The sequence below is a fragment of the Danio rerio genome, chromosome 24, assembly GCF_052040795.2.
Source record: "Danio rerio strain M-AB ecotype USA chromosome 24, GRCz13ab, whole genome shotgun sequence".
Classification (NCBI taxonomy): Eukaryota; Metazoa; Chordata; class Actinopteri; order Cypriniformes; family Danionidae; genus Danio; species Danio rerio.
In genome coordinates, this window is record NC_141044.1 from 36068760 (window position 1) to 36082935 (window position 14176).

Genomic DNA, 14176 nt, shown 5'->3' on the forward strand with positions numbered 1-14176 from the left:
TCACGCTATAGAATGGCCCAGCCAATCACCTGACTTAAATCCAACAGAAAATACAAAATAAAGATCAGATTTGATTCTCTTAAAAATTAATTAACAATAATCAATAAAAATGGTACTGCATTATAAGATCAAAACCAAACTGAGTGATGTAAACTCAACAAAAAATAAATAAATAATATCATAAAAACAATATATATTGTTACTTGGAATTCAAACTAAATGAGTTCAGAATTCAGTTTTCAGAGTAACCTTTAAAGCTGACAGGCCAAAAAAGCTCAAAAACAAAGAGCTGCTCCAGACTTGCTGATTTATTTCTTCGCATAAAGAAGAGCCTTCATCTTTCATCACCTTGTCTGATCTCTTATCAGTTTGACCTCACAAACACTACACATATGGCCTTTAAATCATAAATAATTGCTGCAATTTCAGAGCTATATGCAAAAAAACAAACACGCAATATCAAGTTGACTGAAGAATTGAAAAGGGCGGAATGTCATCTGAAAATCCCATTTATTATTGTAATCTCAATGCTGAACGCAAACAATGCAACTAATCAGGATAGCCACATAAACACTTATCAACCTCTAAATAATAGGCAAAACATCTCTTCAGCGATGCACTCAATCAGACTCTATTGTATTTTGGTCACTATGGTTAATACTACAGGAGTATTTGGTCCAGTGTGTGTGTGTGTGTGTGTGTGTGTGTGTTTTAGATCACACTTTCGTTCCTGTTCATGTATTTACAAAATGGTAATTTTCCTATTCAGTCTATGTCAAGTCATTTAGCATAATGTTGGTCTCATGCAGATCACTGCAATATGCAATTCACGGTCACTGCTTGACGTCCATTGCAAAAGCAGAACTACTGTATTAAGATGCAATCATTTCAAATATCAAAACATTAGAGAGAGAAAGAAAGAGAAAGGAGTCATGGGTGTAACTGAATTACGTGTGGAATGAAGGTGAATATAATGGAGTCAATGTATTTGAATTGTAAGTGACAGTTGTGCGTTGCTTTTAATTAGTTGTAGTGAGGCATACGTAAATGCTCACCCTGTTCATTATTGTGCTTTAACATGTTCAAAATGAAATTAAGCTTGTGTGTTTATATTTAGATCAAGACCGTTAAACCATGCATAATAGCAATAATTAATACATAAATAATTAGAAAAAATATATGCCAATAATGCAGACAAATGTTCCTAATAGATCTATAAAATCTTTCTAATTATTTACTATTACTATATACACTCAACGGCCACTAGTACCGGCTTGGACCCCTTTTGCCTTCAGAGCAGCCTTAATCCTTCATGGTATAGATTCAACAAGGTACTGGAAATCATCCTCAGAGAGTTTGGTCGATATTTACATGATAGCATCATGCAGTTGCTGCGGATTTGTCGGCTGCACATCCATGATGATAATCTCCCGTTCCACCACATCCCAAAGGTGCTCTATTGGATTGAGGTCTGGTGACTGTTGAGGTCATTTGAGTACAGTGACTCATTGTCATGTTTAAGAAACCAGTCTGAGATGATTCACGCTTTATGACATGGTGCGTTCTCCTGCTGGATGTAGTTATCAGAAGATGGGTGGTCTGTGGTCATAAAGGGATGGACATGGTGAGCAACAATACTCAGGTATACTGTGGCGTTCGCCCAATGCTCAACTGGTACTAATGGGTGCAAAGTGTGCCAAGAAAATATCAAATATCCCTCACACCATTACACCACCACCATCAGCCTGAACTGTTAATTACAAGGCAGGATGGATCCATGCTTTCATGTTGTTGATGCCAAATTCTGACCCTACCATCTGAATGTGGCAGCAGAAATTGAGACTCATCAGACCAGCCAACGTTTTTCCAATCTTCTGTCAAACAGCAAAAAATAATGTCAAGAATCCTGGTGTGATTCTGGGGTCAGAACTGAGTTTCAGTAACTAAATCATCATACTATCATCTCAAAAACAAGAATTAGATGCTTTGTTTCCAGTGAGAAAATTGTTCATGCTTTTATGACCAGCATAGTGGGTTACTGTAATGGACTCCTCTCACTGGCACTTTGAATTACTATTGTTAATGAAATATGCTAAATAAAAAAAAGTTACCTTGCCTAATTTTCCTCATTTTAGGTTTTGTCATCTTGCCTTAAAGCTTTAAAAGGTGTCAGATTATGATTAAATTAAGCTAGTTTTTCTGAAGTTAACAACTGAGCTCCTCAAACTCTCGAGCGCCGTAATAGTAAAATTATTTACTATTACAATATATCTCTAATTATTTCTAAATTCCATTTAAAAAAATAATAAGTGTTTAGTGATATTTTTCAATTTTTTCTTTTGAAAATAGACAAATGTTGAAAACCTTTTAAAATAAAATCTACTTAAACTCTATTAAATGCATTTCAATTCTGTAAATGTGAACTATTTTTTCAAGCAACAAAATGTTACTAACTTCTAGTTGCTAATAAGAACCCCACACAGAAAGCCAGCCACTGTCAGAAACTCAGTTTAGCCTCATGCAGAAGTATATATTGACCAGAATCAAGAATTCCAGCATATACAGAGCCCAGCTGGATGCTGATTTATCCTCAGTTGCCATCTGTTTTACTGCATGCTAAACAGAAGAGCAAGCAGGCTGCCGCTTGCAGCCAAACCTTCATTTTCTTCCACTTAGCACACTGTCACATCTCAAAGCCACAACGACCGTAAGGTACGTGCTCACACACTTAAATATAGCTCAAACACACACAAACACATCCGCTCCCAGTCACAAATTTCTACATCTCCACAGGGCGTCTATTTAAATCCTGATTTCCAGCAGGAGGTGCGGTGATAATTATATAGATGCATCTGATACTGTGACCCGAATCTGCAATCAAATTTCTGCAGCAAAATGTCGTATCGCTTTCTCAAACACTGTAGCTGTATCTGAAGCTCGTATTGTTTGTGTTGTGTAGTCAAGACGTGTTGTTTTGCACTGCAATAGTGAATCCACTATGAATGCACTTCCAAAATATGAGGATCTGACATCAAACTGATTTTGTAAAAACACCATCACTGCTGAAGAAGAGCTGAAATTCAGATATTATACAACAACTTTTGTTTCTGACTCTCAGAGTAAGTGGCAGACCAATCACAACAGACTGGTCCATCATCTGACCAATCCAGTAAGAGAGGTGGGGTTTAGAGACTAGATTCAGACACGGAGGCTGAGTTACAGGACACTTTTATACACACACTCAGAAAATTCCCTACCTATGTTCCCACCGGGACTCCCCAACGCCACTTTCAAGTGCGTTCCACTTCATCAAGTGAACAAGGGTAGTTGACTGAGGGAGCTTCATAAGTCCACTTCAACACCAATATGTCCCAGAATGCAATGCGGTTGTGACGTCGGCAGATTTCCAGCCCATCGAGTTTATTTATTTACTTGTGTAAATGTGTGTAAATTTATATTTCGTTCAGTTTTTTTTTATTAATTTGGACTAATACAAATTTCATAAAAATAATGACTAACATGAAAATGTTCATTTGATTTATTTACAATACAGTTTATAAAGTAATATTTTCTTTTAGTAGATATATGATAGACTTGCTTTGTTTACAAAATAAGTGGCTTTAGATGGATTTGCATTGTAAACATTAAATAAAAGTTAAAAAGCTTTTAGTTACGATATTTCCAAAATAATTCCGCATAAATCAGCAGATTTTATTTTTACAAAATTCTCTTCAGAAAATGTCTGCAGATTCTGTCTTGCCCTAATCCGAGTGAACGAGACAAAGTAAAATTTGCAAAAAAATTGGACTGGAATGCACCCAGAGAAGAAGGGGATGACATTGCAATTAATATTAAATGCAATGAATGAAATGCTATATTTTTTTAAACTTAGTGCTGTTGTTTGTGTTTTTATGATAAAATTGGCAATACAATACTTTCCAAATGGTACAGGTGGTACTTTAAAAAAAAAAAAAAGGCACAAAATCATGTTGTATGAAATTACTAACTGTAAATAACGAAATTAAGAACTGCATTTGTAGGGCTGTCTGTGTGTTGTTTGGGGAACTGAACAAAAAGTTTCAAATATACTTAAAAATATAAAAATCTAAGTAAAACAAGGTTGTAATAAAACCTCAGACCTGACATCTTGTGGACAAACTAAAGCTGTTCATGCATCAGTTAGAAAAATCTTCTGAACATGTACATTAAGCGGGCTTAAAGGCACATCATGTAAGATTTTTTATACATAAAATAAATAAAAAACACAAGAACAGAGTTATGTATTTTGATGACTATATACATTATTCCAAATGTTTTAAAGAACATTCAAATTCAGAGAAATAAGCAATTTAAGTAGTGAAACCAAGCATGTGTTTATGCTAATGATATCCCACAATAATAATTTCAAGTTTGGTTTTCTGGAAAACAGAGAAACACCAAACATGCTTTAATATGTTGTGTGTTTTATTAGACTGCACAGAGCAGCATTATAACAGAACCTTAACATGAATTTAATCTGATAAATTAGTGCTGCTGCTTCTCCACATGATCAACACCAGAAAAACCAGAAGCGGTGGACTGTGGCATAATAAAAAGCTTCATTGCTTTCATGTGATTTGTGCTCGCCACTCAAGACTTGCAATTGCTCCAGCAGTTGTTACAAATGCTTACAAAATGACATACTGTGCCTTCAACAATAATTACAAATTTAGTTATATTACTTAACAGATTGAAACTGTAGCCAATAGATTTCTTCATATAATGAAGCACACGTTCAATCATCCACTTCAAACTTCCATCACTTCGTTCAATCAACAGCTAGGAAATTAAATCACAGTGAAACAAGGCGGCACTGGAATCTATATTCTGCTTCAGCTCAGTGTTTAACGGTCAAATACGCTTATTTCACTCGGCCGAAATTTTAAAGAACCAAAGCAAGGCAACGATGGGAAGAAACCTGGAAGAAGAGGACCAGCACTGTAAACATTGCAGTGAAATGCTGTGGACTACAAACCTCCAGCTGTTGTCGAGATTTCAAAATGCAGAAATGGTGTAAACATTTTAATATCATTCAGTTAGTTTATTTTAAACAATTAAAAGCAATTTAGCATCAAACAACATCACAATCTCAGTGATACGCATAACCGGGGCTTCAGTTCATGGCACCAGTTAAACACCGCGGGGGCGCTTTCCTGCTTCAGCCCGTTGAAACTTGTTGAGCGATAAAACACATGCAGTCCTCTGCAGCACACCTACGTGTTGTCTGTAATAGTGTTGATCCGGTACTGAAGTTTTAAAACAGTCTATTTCCCGCTAACATGAAAGCACTGCTGAGCGCGGATGTCTCGTCTGATCTTCACGGCTGCTTCATGCTCCAGTCTCCGTGTATCTGTGTTTGGTTTGTACTCAGTTTACTCTTCACCCAGTGCAAACACAGATACACGGAGACTGGATCATGAATCAGCCGTGAAGATGTCAAGTCACCAAGCAGATCGCTCGTCTGTCTGTGTTTGTGCTCGGTAAACAGCGAAGGGTGAACTGATTACCTTCACGGCCAATCACAATCATTTCTGTTGAGCACGTGAACACAATGGCAAATCAGCGCTGTTTTAAGAAAGCCATCAACAGTCCCTTGAATGTTAATGGAAAATTTATGTTTTTTCTGTTAATTCAGTATCGTGATGAGTCTAATATAGTGAAAGAGTGAGTTTATTTACTCGAGTTTGATAAATAGCATCTAAAACGTGTGTTTGGGACAGAAAACGTTAGCTAACTAGTGCCATTTCCCTTAACTTAGCTGAAAATGAGCTCGATATCACGTTTTATTTTCACCATTCATTCAGAACGAACCTTCGGGTCACCTGGAAGGCGGTGAAATTATAAATTTGTGTCACTTTCTCTTCGCTGATAAGATATATAGCCAGCTACACAACATTCCTATGTAACTCCCAATGATACTTCCGGGTTTCTTTCCACCGCAGCCTCGATTTCGCTTTTAAAAATGGCAGCCGCGTGAAATCAGTCTATACAGTACAAACCCAACACTACAAATAGATGTAATTATATGAGACCTCCAAATTAGCATAAAGGACTGATAAAACATACAACAGAACATATGCAACCAGAGATTTCTTGCAGAGATGAGTGTGTCTAACTTATGAACTCATTTAAAATTCCTATAGTGACCTAATTAAATGTGGCACATCTAGCAACACTCATCTTCACAAACCTCAGAAAGGAGCACTGATTTATTTCCTGAAGATGAACAGTGGTATTTACAGTACATGACGATACATTTTAGCATTGCAGGGACCTATGTAGGCAAAATGCTTCATCATACCTCTATACAAACCTCTAACTCCGCCGCAGACAATATGCCAATATGATGCACAAGCAAAACATCAAGCACAGGCTCTGCTTTAAATGAGTAAATAATGAAGAACTGGAGGAGCCTGAGGGATCGGGGAGTTAACGGGCTTATAGCCGCTGATCTGAGGCATGCAGCGAGATGTGAGCTGCTAAAGCAAACATAAACATCTCCAATGTGGATTCGCTCTGTTATTCCCGCTGCATGAAATGATTGTGCCTTTTGATGATAATCTGGATGAGGAATTTTCCTTCGGACTAAATCAGATACAGCAAAGTACGCGTCCTAAAAAATCCTGTTAGCATGCTTTGAAACACAGATCAGTGCGAGATTCTAGAAAGAAAAAATAGTATTTATAGTTCAGCTAGGATCTGATGACTTTGAAGTTATAATCTGCTTTACTTGATGTATTTAAAAAAAATCCTAATATTAAAAAACATGTATTTTTGCAAGGAAAGCGCATCACCTTTAACAAATAAAAACCATACAGAACATGAATAGTACATATTAGAAGTAAAATCATATAAAACTTTTTTCCATTCAACAAGATGAAATAAAATAAAATATACATAACAGATGGACTTGGAAAATATTTAGAAATGTTGCCTTGTCATCTAACAGTAAACAGGTTTAGCCTTGGCTTGATAGTCAGGCACACTTCTGTTGATGTCATCAATCTGGAAACCTGCGCTTGCATATGTTTTGAACCAGGAGTGCAATACCTAGTTCAACCCCTGGGTGTCAAACTTACATACTGCACCTTTAAAGATTTGATGCTCAATCCAATTAAATGTGTCAAAATAATTAGTTAAATGAAATTTGTTTTGGGACCGCATTTTTTCATACAGTTCAGTGGTATGAAAATGTAATTTTTTTAAAGGAGGCATAGCACCAAACCCCACCCTTAAACCCAACCTTCATTGGGGGATGAGCAAATCGTACTAAATTAAACAAATGAGATCATTTATTTATTTATTTATTTATTTATTTATTTATTTATTTATTTATTTATTTATTTATAATTTCTAAACAGGAAAAGATTAAAAGATAATCGGGCCTGACTCAGATTGCATGCTGTTTTTCAGCAGGTTCCTGCTCTGCAGAACATAAAAACAGACAGACATCTCATCCATCAACACAGTACAAACAATCACCAAACATATAAAATAAAGAAAAGCAGGCTACTATCTCAGTGGCTACAGCGATAGTTGACCATCAGATGACGAGCATGGGATTTTTTTAAAAGTCTCAGTGTTGGTATTGTTTTGAGATGTAGTGGGATCTCATTCCAGGCTCTCGTGAAAACATAAAAGAAAGATCTCTGTCCATAACAGTTTTAAAAGCCAATACTGGCAAACATCCATTTGTTACAGGTCTGGTGGAACGATCAGTCCTTGTGTTGAGTTTTGGTACCAATGCACAAAGGGCTGCTGAGGTAGAGCTATTTCAAATTTTATAGTACAGTTTGATACCCGTGTTCATAATGTAGTTTTGAAATGTTAAAGCTTTAGAAAGTGATTGAGCAAAACAGTGATGTGTCCATCCAGAAAGTCTGTTGTGGATCTTATAAGCCCTATTGTACAGTCTAGCTATTGGCTCCAAGATATACAAATTGGCTCCAAGATATACACATTTATATGAATTAGCCACTAAATAAAAAAGTTACGAACTGCCAAGAGATAGCATAGCATTGCTTCGAAACAACGAGTAGGTTTACATGGAAACTAATAATACGATTTTAATCCGATTAAGACAATAATGTGAAGCTCTACAGCCATGTCACCCTGCAGCCCAAGACCGGTTACTCACTGAAGCTAAGCAGGGCTGAGCCTGGTCAGTACCTGGATGGGAGACCACTAGGGAACACTAGGTTGCTGTTGGAAGTGGTGTTAGTGAGGCCAGCAGGGGGCGCTCAACCTGTGATCTGTGTGAGTCCTAATGCCCCAGTAAAAGTGAAGGGGACACTAAACTGTTAGTGGGCGCCGTCTTTCGGATGAGACGTTAAACCGAGGTCCTGACTCTCTGTGGTCATTAAAAATCCCAAGGCACTTCTCGTGAAAGAGCAGGGGTGTAACCCCGGTGTCTTGGCCAAAGTCCCTCTATCGGCCCTTACGATCATGGCCTCCCAATCATCCCCTCTCCACCGAATTGGCTCTATCACTGTCCCTCCACTCCACCAATAGCTGGTGTGTGGTGAGCGCACTGGCACCGTTGTCCTGTGGCAGCCGTCGCATCATCCAAGTGGATGCTGCACACTGGTGGTGGTGTGGAGAGACCCCCCTCATGATTGTGAAGCGCTTTGGGTGTATTGCTATACACAATAAATGCACTATATAAATACACATTACATTACATTACAATAACGTTAATTGAATTATGTGCTATAACATGTAAAACAGGATCATGAAAGGAACATTCAAAAAGCAACTCATGTAAACACCTTAATCATATTATCATCTTATTCAGATTAAGGCAAATCATTTGATTACTGATGTCCATATAAGTGTCGTCATTGACTTAATACATTGTCTTTTAGATGTTTGTTTACTACACCAATAACAATTGGTCATATCATAACAGAGCAGCAAATCAGCACACTGCAATGATTTCTAAAGACTGAGAAAAAATGCTAATGGAAAAACTGCGTAAATTTAACACAGTTGTGTTGAAGTGTGCATCATCATAATGGTGTAATTTAATTCAGTAGCTGAAGTACGTGAACTAGAAAACAGATTAAGGGCTCTTGCGTTGGGCCTTTGCTCTAAATAGCATGCCTTCTGATTGGCTGGAATTTACACAACATTAAAAAACATGTCAGAAAGCATGAGAGAGCTTATTCTTTCTATATACTCGAGCCATATTTCTCCTAAGAAACAGTCCTTATTTTCCTGTCACTGTTAAAAAAATCCATCTGATCTGGTGCTAGAAAGACATCTGCCATACATCAAGCTGCATTTTAATTGTGCCAACAGGTACAACAGCTGGGCTCTGTGAATTTACAAGATCAGGGCAGGAAGCAATGAATTACAAGATTAAGTGATGTTGACAGATTTATTAAAACTCGGTTTAGGATGCAGCTCTGCACTCTGCCGAAATAAAACCAATTAACTAACAAGCACATCCGCACAACAGGAGTTTAGTTAGGATTAAACAAACGATACTCTATGAATATCAATAAAGTTTGCACAAATACAAAAACACAAGTGTTAATTCACCAAGCTCAGAATGCAAACAGTTTTTGATTTCCGTGTACGCTGTCAGCCAGAAGTCAGGAATATTTGCATTTTAAAGTTGTTTTTCCCACATTAAGGTTTAATTTGTGTTTTAATGTATTTAATATTTAGTTAAAAACAACTATTTAGGGGTGACACGGTGGCTCAGTGGTTAAAACTGTTGCCTTGTAGCAAGAAGGTCGCTGGTTTGAGTCCTAGCTGGGTCAGTTGGCATTTCTGTGTGGAGTTTGCATGTTCTCCCTGTGTTGGCATGGGTTTCCTCCAGGTGCTCCGGGTTCCCCTCAGAGTCCAAACACATGCGCTATAGGTTAACTGAATAAACTAAATTGGTCGTAGTGTCTGTGTATGTATGATTATGGCCGTTTCCCAGTACTGTGTTGCGGCTGAAAAGGCATCCGCTATGTAAAACATATGCTGGATAAATTGGCAGTTCATTCCGCTGTGGTGACCCCTAATGAATAAGGAGACTAAGCTGAAAGGACAATGAATGAATGAAAAATATTTATTTGGATATATTTTATATTTATTTATATTTATTTTATATTTTATAGTTCTTGCAACCTGATTTTCAAGATCCAGTATCACAATATCCTTCAGAAACTATTACAACTAACATGCTGATTTGATGCATGTAACAGTATAAACATTTAATTAAAAGCTATTTAAATAACAGTAGATCACAATATTACAGTTTTACTGAATTACATGAAGCTACCTCTTTATTTATTTCATAAAATGAATACAGTGTTGAAATGTTGCAAACTCCCAAAATGTGTCAGTTTTGACTTGTCCTCTATGATCCAATATTTATGTGTACAATTTGTACTTAATATACTTTACAGTCCAAATGAACCAGAAGTTGCTGCAGACTTCATTATGCTGAATAGTATTGCATTTTGAATAATATTGGGGTCTGGACTTATTATGCACTTATTATTATTATTACTACTATTAATATTATAATTATTTTTATCAATGGCTAGGGCCAGACGGAATCTGCGGATGTTTTTTTCAATTTCTGCTGAGAATTTTGGTAAAAATCTGTTGATTTTTGCGGAATTATTTTGGGAGAATCATAACTAAAACATTAATGTGTGAAATAAAAAATAATATCTTCTTAACTTTTATTAATGTTTAAAATGCAAATACAATTAGATTCACTTGTTTATTTGTATTCACTTGTCACTTTATTAGGTAAACAAACCAAGTCTCTCAAACACTCTCAGAAATAAAAGTACGCGAGCTGTCACCGGGGTGGTACCTTTTCAAAAGGTACAAATTTGTACCTAAAAGGTCCATATTAATACCTCAAGGGTACATATTACAACCTAAAAAGTACAAAAGTGTTCCTCTTAACATTTTTAGGTACTAATTTATACTTTTGAGGTACCAATTTGGACCATTTGATTACAAATGTGTACCTTTTGAAAAGGTACCACCCCAGTGACAGCTCGTGTATACCTTTATTTCTGAGAGTGTATAATATCACTACTAAAAGACAGAAAATAATACTTTGCAAACTGCATTGTACATAAATCAGATGAATATGTTCATATTAGCCAATAATATTACTGTTATTAATTTAAAAAAATGAATAAATGTAGATTTACACACATTTTTACATATTTACTCATGTAAATAAACAGAATTAATAATGGGCTAAAAATCTGCAGAAATCTGTGGAAAATCTGCGGAATTCTGTGCGCGCAGATTCTGTGTAGGCCTATCAATGGCTTGTAGTAAAATAACAGCTATAGGGGAATGGCTAAACATATTTTGCCCAAGCCATCAAACTGACATTATTAGATGAGGTCTGCAATTCCAGAACAGAAGCATACATATAGTCAGTTTTTGATTAAAGACTAGCATGGATTCATTGTTCATTGTTGGCACTAACATTGTGTGCTAGCAAAATAAACATTGTAAATTTTGATTTCATGTGCACTTTAAAAATGTCTGAAATTATGCAGTCAACATTACACTTGTGTTTCTAAAGAAATATTTATAAATAAATGTATATATAGATTTATTTTATCTTTGCCATAATGACAGTAAATAATATTTTACTTGATATTTTTCAAGACACTTCTATACAGCTTAAAGTGACATTTAAAGGCTTAACTAGGTTAATTAGGTTAACTAGGCAGGATAGGGTAATCAGGCAAGGTAATGCATAACAATTGTTTGTTCTGTAGACTATCGAAATAAAAAATTGCACAAAGGGGCTAATAATTTTGTCCTTAAAATGGTGTTTAAAAAATTTAAATCTGCTTTAATTCTAGCCAAAATAAAAGACTTTTTCCAGAAGAAAAAAATATGATCAGACATACTGTGAAAATTTCCTTACTCTGTTAAACATCATTAGGGAAATATATAAAAAAAGAAAAAAATAAATCAAAGGGGGGCTAATAATTCTGACTTCAACTATACATTTTTTGAGAATGGTTTTCAATTCTTTTGGATTTAATCATTCAGCAGACGTTTTAACCAAAGCATCTTACAATTAAGAAGGCATTCAGCGATTCAACAAGAACACAAGAACACACAAGAAGTGGTAATTATACAAAGGAACCGTCAGTGCTTAGAGAATTATGTGCTAGAGTAGGGGAAGTGTTTTTTTATAGAGAAAACAATGTTTCTACAGGTGGTTTGTCAAGCACACTCTTTATGTGAAGCATAAAATCATTGAGTTCATAAATGCATAGTGTTTTGTCCAAAGACATGTGCTAAAGGTGAAATGAATAAACTAAAATGGTCATAGCGTATGTGTGTTAATGAGAGTGTATCGGTGTTACCCAGTACTGGGTTACAGCTGAAAGGGCATTCGCTGGGCAAACATAAATGAAGTGGTTGTTAGTAAGTGTTTGGTGCAAATGTTCAAAACAGATGCTAGTGTCAGGTAAAGTGTCAGAGATGAAAGGGTGTGTTTTTCACAGGTGGTTTGTCAAGCCCACCCACCTGTGTGAGGCACACTCACAATTGCATGTAATGTTTTGAAGTTGTGACATGTAATTTCGTTAAAAATGTTTAAAAAAAACATTGCATTGAAAAAAAAGACTTATTTTAAAGAAAAAATAGAGACTTAAAATATACTCTTGGAAACTTTTGACCACCAGTAAATGTGAATTTAGATTGAGGCTAGAAGACATGCATCTGCAAGGAACTGAAGTGAAACTTAAACAGCTGTTGGGAAAGAGTCCACACTCATCACCATCACAGTCACAGCCCTATTCCTCACAGCGCAGCGGGATGACCTGGTCAAATTCATCCGTCAGATGTAGACTGAGGCTCTGAGATCTATAAACTTGCACTGACAGGGTTTTCGCACAGCATGCAACAGGCCCTGAGAAAACCGTTATGAACCGGGAGGTTTCATAAAGACTTCAATAAAAAAGGCACAATAAAGAGTCTATTATTAGCAACTGCGCAATCCCATTTTCTATTTAGATCTCCGTCTTCGTAAGCCTCTCTCTTCCTCTTAATCCACATAAATGTCAAGAGGCATGCAAAATTGTGTACAGCCGTTCATGAATGTAGAATTGTCTACTTTTAGAGCATGCTGGTTTTATGAGACTACAGTTGAGGGGAAAATTATAAACCCTCCTGTTGTATTCAAATTTTAACAGAGTTTCTTTCCAACACATTTTAAAATAATAGGAATAGTTTTATAATAATTAACAATAGTTTTATAACTAAATTCTAGAAACCAAATTCTTTTGTCTTTGCCATGATAGCGGTAAGCATGATAACTAATATTTGACTAGTTATTTTAGAAGATACAGTAGTATTTAGCTTGAATTGCAATTTAATGGCCTAATTAGATTAATTAGGTTAACTCATTGGACTTATTAGTCATTGGACAACAGTGTTCTGTAGCCAGTAGAACAAACAAACAAACAAAGAAATTAATTAATTAATTAAATAATGATGGAATAATTTAAAAATAATAAGGAGGCTAATAATAAGGTAACAGAAAATAACACATTGGCAAAATGCATGTCATTGTTATAAATAAATAAATAAATAAATAAATAAATAAATAAATAAATAAATAAATAAATAAATAAAAAGTAAGGGGGATAATAAAACAGTAACAGAAAATAACACAGTTGCAGAATAAACATGTCATTTTTACACATAAATAAATAATAATGATTAAATAATTAAAAACACAAACAAACAAAAACAAACAAACAAATAAATAAATAAATAGTAAGGTGGATAATAATACAGTAACAGAAAATAACACAGTGGCAAATTGCACGTCACTTTTACAAATAAATAAATAAACAGAAAATACTATGAAAAATTAAACATAACTTTAGAAACAGAGCTAATAATCTAGTCCTCAACTATATATTGTGACATTTATGATACTATTTTAATTAGGGCTGCAGGATATTGGAAAAATCCAGTATTGCGATATTTAGTTTTTCTGTGATTTATATATTGTGATATAAATATAATTTCACCAGATGCCTTGATTAGCTCTATTTGGAAAGAAATCATTCATTTAGATTGATTGGGGTTGATCATGAATGAAAAAAATAAATAAATTGCAAGCAAAAATGATTGC

General features: G+C 35.4%; 1 protein-coding gene across 5 annotated transcripts in view; it reads right to left on the reverse strand.

Annotated features, from left to right (window-relative positions):
* Nucleotides 1-14176, reverse strand: part of ralylb (RALY RNA binding protein like b) — a 490264-nt gene that overhangs the window by 38804 nt on the left and 437284 nt on the right. The gene's annotated exons all lie outside the window — the stretch shown is intronic.